General features: G+C 43.1%; 1 long non-coding RNA gene and 1 pseudogene across 1 annotated transcript in view; one reads left to right on the forward strand and one right to left on the reverse strand.

The window, feature by feature from the left end:
* The first annotated feature begins 6,755 nt into the window (after positions 1–6,755).
* LOC102483351 (cytoskeleton-associated protein 2-like) lies at positions 6,756–8,903 on the forward strand (annotated as a pseudogene).
* Positions 7,127–9,051, reverse strand: part of LOC114008044 (uncharacterized) — a 24,342-nt gene continuing 22,417 nt past the window's right edge. The window contains exon 3 of the long non-coding RNA XR_003549613.1: positions 7,127–7,173. This is a non-coding gene — a long non-coding RNA (uncharacterized LOC114008044). The remainder of the gene's footprint in view (positions 7,174–9,051) is intronic.

The following is a 9,051-nucleotide window of genomic DNA, read 5'->3' on the forward strand; positions in this document are numbered from 1 at the left end:
GTACTTCATTTCTTTTTATGATAGAATAATATCTTATGTTTTGGGTTTGTTTTTTTTTTAAAGGTTTTTGCTATAGGGAGTATGCATTCACCAGAGACAGACAGAAAAGGGAAAGTGAGAAATCACCCTGGGAGTTTGGGTATGCATAGACATAAGCCTAGCATAATTTTTAAGCTGCCAGGTCCAGGACTCAAACCACGGTTGGCCATGTGGGAATCCAGCGCCTTAACTACCACATCACCTGCTGGCCGCAATGGCCGAATAGTATTTTATTATATGGGAACACAGTTTGTTTTCTGGTCATCTGCAATGAACATTTGGATTCTTTCTCTTTTGATCATTGTCAACACTGCCATTTGAACATTGATGTACAGAATATGAGTCTGCTTTTAATTCTTTTGGGTATATACCTAGGAGTAGAATTGCTGGATCATGTGGTAATTATATGTTTAACTTTTTGAAGAACTGCCAAGATATTTCCAAAGCAGCTGTTCTGCTTTACATTCCCACTAGCAATGTACGAAAGTTCTGATTTCTCCACGTTTGTTTGCTGTAATAGCCATCTTACTGAGTATGCGATAGTATCTCACTGTAGTTTTGATTTGTACTTCCCTAATCATTAGTGTAATGTTAAATACCTTTTAATTTCCTTGTTGGCTATTTTGTCTTCTTTGGGATAGTGTCTAGGTAAGTTCTCTGACCATTTAAAAAAAATGTTTATTTATTTATTTCTTCCACAAGTAAGAGAGATAGTAAGACAGCATCCCAGGATCAACAGGGTCTTGATGCTACGTTACACCCCCGGCTTTGACCCTGGATCATGGGCACACATGCACTGGTGTACTCAGGGAGGTCTCTGGATGCAAACCTGGAACCTTCTCACACTGGTCAGCCCTGCAGATCACGGTGTTTCTACCACTGCACAACCCTCAGGCTTTTTACTCATTTTCTAATTAGATTGCTTGTCTTTTAGTTGCTGAGCTGTAAGAGTCCTTTATATGTTCTGGATGAGTTTGTATGTTTTTATTCCAGATTTTTACAAGCTTGCCTTCTCTACTAGACAAGAGCTCCTTAAGAGCAGGGCCTGTGCCATTTTAAAGTTCCAGGGCCCGGCACAATGTAACTTGAGCAATGTGTGCAGAAAAATTTGTGGAATGAACAAATACTAGTGGCTAGGTGATCCTGTGACACAAAGAAGGTCCACCCTTAACATTATAGGCATGCACATTATGGGCATTCTCTCCTACATGCATAAGACTGTCTAGCACTTTGGGCTCTGGGAAATGACACAAGGAATTGTACATTAGAAGGACTGGCTCAAAGCCATGGTGGGCACATGTTTTTGCCTGCTTGGCATCTCTTCTCTTCCTGTGAGGAGCTAGTTCTGTGTGGTTTAGGTGGGGGTGCTGTTGCTACCAGCCAGAGTTTGTCCCAGGCCAGGCCTAGGTCACCAGAGGCTCCCTGATGGGGATGTGATCAAAATGAGGCCACCCCCCAAAATAAATAAATAAATAAATAAAACCCAAGAAAACCTTCTCCAGGTTACCAGCACGGTCCTGAGCTGTGGTGGTCATGAATCCTGCCACTCAAGAGAGCTCATTCAACATCTGGAAAGACAGAGCCCCATTGATTCTGTTTCAGCCCCTGCATTCAACCATGCTTGAAGCCTACACTTAGACTTTGCGAATCTGAAATCTCAAAATTCTCTTCCTGTTTAAGACAGTTTGTGTTGGACTTCTGTAATGTTCGACAGAAAGGTAACAGAGGCCAGATTTGGGTGTCAAACAGACTTTTATTTCAGTCCAGCCCTGCCATTTATTGCTGGTGTAACCTTGGGCAAGACATTTAACCTCTGAAGCCTCCAGATTCCTCATGTATAAAATAGGGTGATTGTGAAACCCAACTCATCAGAGCATCATGGATGTGGATGGAACCATGAGTGTAAACTGACCAAGCGTCTCCTCTCACATGCTCCCATGAAACCCTGCTTGTCTCCCCTGGACTCCGTGTCCTATTTCTCACTGCTTGTGCAACATCTGTTTTTCATGCTGGACTACGAACTCCTTGGGGCTGGGACTGCAACCACCGTGTTCACCACTCTTGTCTCCATCCTCATTTCAGTACAGTCATGAGTTGCTTAATGATGGGGATACATTTTTGAGAAATCATGATTGGGCAATTTTGTTGTTGTGCTAACATCGTAGAGTATATTTACACAAACCTAGATGGTATGGCCTACTACATACCTGTTGCTCCTAGGCTACACACCTGTATAGTATGCTACTGTACTGAATACTATAGGCAGTTGTAACACAACAGTGTTTGTGTACCTGAACATATCTACACATAAAAAAGGCGCAATAAAATAAAGACAACAAATGGTACATCTGAATAGGGAACTTACCATGAATGGAGCTTGCTAGACTAAAAGTTGTGCTGGGTGAGTCAGCTGTGAGGGATGAGTGAATGTGAAGGCCTAGAATGTCATTGTGCATTACTGTAAACTTTATAAACACTGTACACTGTATGAAATGTATTGAAAATGTTTTCCTGTCTTCAATAATACATTAACCTTAGCTTACTATAACATTTTTACCCAATAAATATATTTTTAAAATTCTTTGGCAATACTTACCTTAAAACACAAATATTGTATTGCCATGCACATATATTTTATTTTTCTTTCTATCCTTATTCTTTCATGCTTTCTTTCTTTTTTTTTTTTTCAAGCTACTTGGTCCAGGATTCGAACCACAAAGTCAGCCATGTGGCTCCAACTACTGTAACAATCATGCCACTGGCTGGTCCACTTTTTCCTATTTTTTTTTTAAAGAATTCTTTTTTTTTTTTTTTGGAGAGGTTTTTACTATAGGGTGCGTGTGCTTGCCAGAGAGACAGAGAGGTAGAAAGCAAGAAATCACCCCCAGGGTGGATGGCCCCGCTTCAATCTCTTCTCCTCCAGTCTCCTCTCAGGATCTTGGGCACGCACGCACACGCGGCTGGCGTGAGTTTAAGCCACCGGGTCTGAGACTCGAACCACGGTCGACTACATGGGAGTCCAGGGACATAGCCATTATGCCAACTGCTGGTCCCAGGAATTATTTATTTAAGGACGGCAGATAACATGGTGGTTGGGGGTCCTGGACTCCCACATGGCTGCTCGCGGTTCAAGTACTAGATCTGGTGGCTTGCTTTCTCGCATTCTCTCTCTTATTCTCTCTCTCTCTCTCTGTTTCTCTTGCTCTGTCCCTCTCTGGTCAAATTAAAATCAATCTATCAATCAATCAGTAAAGTTAAATTTAAAAAATAATTCTATATTTAATTTTAGGTATCATTATTATACTTGCTACAGGGCACATATGCTCACCAGAGAGAAACAGAGAGAGGGAAACAAGAAAGCAAGCCACCAGGTCCAGGACTCAAACTGTAGTTGGCCACATGGGAGTCCAGTGCTTTAATCACCATAGCACCTGCTGGCTCAAATTTTTCATATTTTTTAACAATTTTGTTTATTTTTATTTGTCCAGAGAGAGGCATAGTGAGAAAAAGTGAGAGAGAAAAAGAAGGAAAAGTGAGAAAGCAAGCTGCTAGGTCCTGCACTTGAAGGTTGGCCATGTGAAGTCCAGCGCCCTTAACCACCATGTCCCATTATTTTTCTATTTTAAAATTTAAAATTTATTTTTTATTTTTAAAACTCTTTTATGTTCAAAACTAAGAGCCAGCCAGTGGCCTCATGATTAAGGAAGCTAGATCCCACATGGCCAACCATACCGTCTGAGTCTCAGACCCAAAGCTTGAAAAACACACTGGGTACATGTGTTGTGTCAGCAGGCCCAAAATCCCAACAGTAACCATCCACCATGGGTATTCTTTTCTTCCCTTCTCTCTCTCTCAGATCCCAACCCTCCCTCTGATCCTCATGCTCTTTAGTCATGTTTAGAATAAAGGCAGGTCCCCTCTGGCTTTCAGATGACTTGGAAAATGCAGTCCCAGGTGACACCTGCTTTCCTTGTAATTTAATCTCTTTGATTTAAGGCTCTGATCTCTATCAGACTGTGATAGGTGTCCAAAGAAAGGCTCTATTTGGGCTGTTATAGTCATTTACATCCTGTAATGAAGGACGGGTTCAGATGGACCCAGATGAGTGGCTGGGGGTGGCTCCCTTTCCTTTCATCCGATGCCATCAGCACAAATATATGGGGAGGAAGCAGTCAGGATAACTGGCCCTGGTTCCACATGTCCCAAGGTTGACCACCTCCAGCCCTCAGGACTTCATGATCCCTCCCTACCCTATTAGTTCTCCCACTCTGCAGCCTCCTTTCTCAGCCTCTGAATTTTCATGGTTACACCTCTGTACATCTCTTTCAACCACCTCCCAGAATAGCATTTCATGCAGTAACATGATTCCAAATCTGCCTAGCATTGATCACAACCCCTTGTGGTCCAATCAGAGAGAGGGAAAATGAGAAATCACCCCCCAGGGGAGATGGCCATGCCGCAGTCCCTTCTCTTCCAGTCTCCTCTTGGGATTTTGGGCATACCCCCACACACACCAGGCATGATTTTCAAGCTGCCAAATCTGGGACTTGAACTGTAGCTGGCCATGTGGAAGTCTATCACGTTTACCACTACACCACCTGCTTGGATTCTTTTAATGTTACATTTCTCTAATGGATCTCAAGGTGCTGATAGGTTAACACTGTTTTAACTGCTATAGAGATCATAAAACACATCTAGGGGGATTCTCCGGGTCCTTTCTGAGCAGTTTCACTTTCATTCCTTTCATTATCAACCAACATTGATCATGCCCAGTGCAGGTCCAGAGGACTACAGTTTAAAAAGCATGATGCCGATTCTCAAGGAGCTTCTGACTATTTGGAAAAATGACATGTTGATGCTGCCAGGTCACAGGGTGGTTCCCTGGCCTCACTAGTTGCCACCATGACATCAGGCTCATTGACTCATCCCAGCTGGGCTGGGAAATAAGCTGCCTGAGTACAGGTGGAAGCAGTGAGGGGAAGGGGTGTTGTTGGTCTGTCTGCTTAGTAGCCCTCCTGCCTCTTGCTCCATCTGGCTCTCATTGCTCCCACCTCTACCAAAATGGCTGTGATGGGCAGTGTGAAATGAATACTGGTTCCCCCACTGAGCTGAGACCCACACTAGGTCATTCTGAGCCCATCTTAGCTTCCTGCTGGTGGGAAAGAGACAGGATGAAGTTTGGCTTCCCTGGCAGTGGAGCTCTGAGCTGCCCAGGTGTGAGGTGGTTCTGTGTAGCAGGCCAGAGCCTAGCCAGCCTGGGGCAGGGAAGCTCTGGCCTAGTTTCCTGAGGCCAGAGTGAGTGCCATGGTTTGAATGCCCCCTTAAAATGCATGTGTTGAGATTGGGTTGTGATGGGATTAAGAGGGTGGAAACATAATTCAACTATGGTGTTGAGAGGTAGGGTTTTTGGAAGGAAATTGTGATTAATTAGAATGGGGCCCCCATGACCGAAGCCTGGCGAGTTTACAAGGAGAGAGAATGAGACACCCACGACATGGGCACACACTGCTCTCCCAAAGCTCCCGCCCTCCACTATGCTATAATCAAGCCAGAAGACCCTCACCAGATTCAGCCCCTGACATAGGACCACCAAACCTGAGCTGAAAACTTGCTATTTTTTTTAGAATTATTTATTCAATATTATTTATTGTCATCATCTTTTTAAAATTTGCTGTAAGAAATGTGTGCTCACCAGAGAGAGATAGAGAGGGAAAGTGAGAAAGCAAGTCACCAGGTGTGGGATCTGAATCGCAGCCAACCATGTTAGAGTTGAGTGCTCCAATCACCATGCTACCTGCTGGTCCATAAACTTCTATTCTTATAAACCACACAGTTTCAGGTATTTTTTATTTATTTAATTTTATTTATTTATTCTCTTATTTTAATTTGACAAGAGAGAGAGAGAGAGAGAGAGAGAGAGAGGGAGGGAGAGGGAGAGGGAGAGGGAGAGGGAGAAAGTGAGAAAGCAAGCAACTGGGGCTGGGACTCGAATTATGATCAGCCATGTGGGAGTGTCCAGCGCCTTAACCACCAAGCCACCTGCTGGCCTCTCAGGTATTTTTTAGATTAACAACAGAACAGCCTAGCATGGTGAGGGATGCCAATAAAATTATTGGCCTCCCACTAGATGCCAGAACCTTTCTTTTCTTTTTTGAGAGGTTTTTGCTATAGGGTGCGTGTGCTCGCCAGACAGGCAGAGACATAGAGACAAAAAGTGAGAAATCACCCCCCAGGGGGGATGGTCACGCCGCAATCCCTTCTCCTCCATTCTCCTCTCAGGATCTTGGGCACGCACGCACACGCGCCCGGTGTGAGTTCTAAGCCACCGGGTCTGGGACGCGAACTGCGGTCGACTACGTGGGAGTCCAGCGACATAGCCATTACGCTATCTGCTGGTTCTCAAGATGCCAGAACCTTTCTTGAGTCTGGTCCTCTCCAGACCACTCCCCATACCTCACACTCCACAGTTCTTGCCTCTGCTCTCAACCAGCAGGCTCTTCCTCTGTTCCTCCTCCTTCCTAAACACATCCTCCTCCTTTCTAAGCACTTCTCTTATCTGGATTTATCCCTATCCATCATGTATGACCTTCTGGTGGTGTATGACTCTTTAAGGATGCATGGTTTGAGTTCCTAACTAGGTCAGAAACTGTTTCAACTGGAAAGACACTTAAAGATGATTTGGTCCAATCTTCTCAGTCTTAGAAATCCAGGATCAGAAGCAAAATTGTCGTTGAGGAGTCATGGTGCGGCCCGGGTCCGCTGCTGCCGCAGAAGAACAGCAGAGAAAACTCCAAGAATACCTTGCAGCCAAGGGAAAACTAAAGAACCAAAACACCAAGCCTTATCTAAAAGCCAAGAATTACTGCCCGAATCCACCACCTCCTAAATCTACTATTAGACCCAAAAAAGGATGTTACTCGCCATGTTGTCTTGCCTGTCAAAACCACACAGCCCGTTAGCATTAAACTCCAGCCCAGAACAGCCAATATCACAGGGTCACAGAAGCCAAAGTTGGAGCCACCAAAACTTGTGGGCAAAGGGCTGACTTCAGGATGTGTTTCTTTGATGCCAAACGGTAAGTATTCCAGCAGGACTCATCAGCTGCATGAAGGTGGATCATCCACTGCAGGAGAACTGTCAAGAAAACCTGTGGGGTTACTCAATATGCAGGAATTGAAACCTATAAAGCAGCAAGTAACAGATCAAGGAAATGCTAAATGTATAGACTCTGTGGACAGTACCCATGTTGAAAACCAATCTTCGGATATCTTTTTGAAAGAGGTGAACAAAGAGAACTTGCCGCAAACCTTATTAGAACCTGAAAGCCAGATCCTGAATGATGTGCCATAACTAAGACAAAGACTAACTCTCATAATCCAATCAAGGGAAGTTTGGCTCCTAAATAAGCCATGGGCAAAAGTTCAGTGAATAGTGCTGTTCTTAAAGACAGAGTTAATAAGCAACTTGTTGGAGAAACACAAATCAGGACTCTACCAGTAAAGTCACAGCAACTGTCTAAAGGAGCAGGTCTTACAAGACCAAGAGAAAAACACTGAAGAACAGTTCCCTCTCACCATATTCAGACCTTTAATAGGACTCAAGTATTAAAGAAGCCAGTGGTCAAGGACATAAAGGTTAGTAGGAGTAAATACAAAGAACTAAAAGAAACTAAGTCACAGTCATACCTTGTTAATGAACAGAAAGTAAAAACTTCTAAACCCAGAATATACCCCAATTTGCCTCAGAGTGAGTATGGTAACAAACATCCAAATGCGAAGGAAAATCAGAAGTCCACTCAACCTTATTTTAGACCTCCAAGATCATGTGCACTTCAGAGATCAAAAGCCATAAGCCAGAGGTCTCATCTGACAACTGCCAACTTTAATTCAGTTATTCCAAGCACCCCAAGCATTAGTGCAGATGGAACCAATGGAAATAAATACAACAGCAGAACAGAAGACCGAAGGAAACAACTAGAATGGCAGAAATCTAAGGGGAAAATCTATAAACGGCCTCCTATGGAACTTAAAACAAAAAGAAAAATAATAGAGGAAATGAATATTTCATTCTGGAAGAGCACTGAAAAAGAGGAGGAAAAGAAAGCCCAACTTTAACTATCCAGCAAAATTAACAACACTCTGAGCGAATGTCTGCAGCTCATTGAAGGGGGTGTATTTTCTAATGAAATATTTACCATATTGTCCAGCATTCCTGAGGCTGAAAAATTCGCTAAATTCTGGATCTGCAAAGCCAAGTTGTTGGCTATTAATCATGATCTAGTATATAGAGTCCATTAGGAACACTGGGAAATCATTGAATGTATGACTTTTTTATTTTAATGAATTTTAGCTTAAGTATTAAATCACTTGTCTTCCTGGCTTGCACAGAAATAACCTCTGACTGTTTAGTTGCTGAAACTAATAAAACATCAGTAGAAGAGCTGGTCATGAAGATGGAATCTGAAAAGCCTTGTCTTTCTCCAAAAGAGAGGGAACAGGTTGTAGCAGTACCCCAGATAACCAAGGCAGAACCACAGAATCATCCTGGTATCAAATTACAGATCTCCTCAATCCCAAGCTTAAGTGGAATGCCGGAAGTGCAAGACATGAAGCTCATCACTCCTGTGCAGCATTCAGCAAGGATCGAGTGGGCAGTGTCCAGCTACCCAGAAATACTGCAGGAGCATGATTTAGTGGTGGCATCTCTTGACGAGCTATTAGAAGTAGAAGACACACAGAGTGTTTCATATTTCGTAAAAATGAGGCTTTGCCTGTTACATTAGGGTTTCAAGTTCTTGAATCATAATTTTTTGATGCTTCTTTAAAAAAATAAAATGAAAGTGTTTCCGAACCTCTGTGAGACAAAAAATGCCCTTGTACAGATAACCTCAAAAAATATGTATCATGGAGCGGTATCATGGATGTAGATTATGGTCTAAGAGCCTAGGAAGTAATTGTCTGAAATTATTATCAAATTTTATATCCCCCTGCAAAGGCTTCAGTTTGTGTATTT

Source organism: Tupaia chinensis, unplaced genomic scaffold (genome assembly GCF_000334495.1).
Source record: "Tupaia chinensis unplaced genomic scaffold, TupChi_1.0 Scaffold000275_1, whole genome shotgun sequence".
Classification (NCBI taxonomy): Eukaryota; Metazoa; Chordata; class Mammalia; order Scandentia; family Tupaiidae; genus Tupaia; species Tupaia belangeri.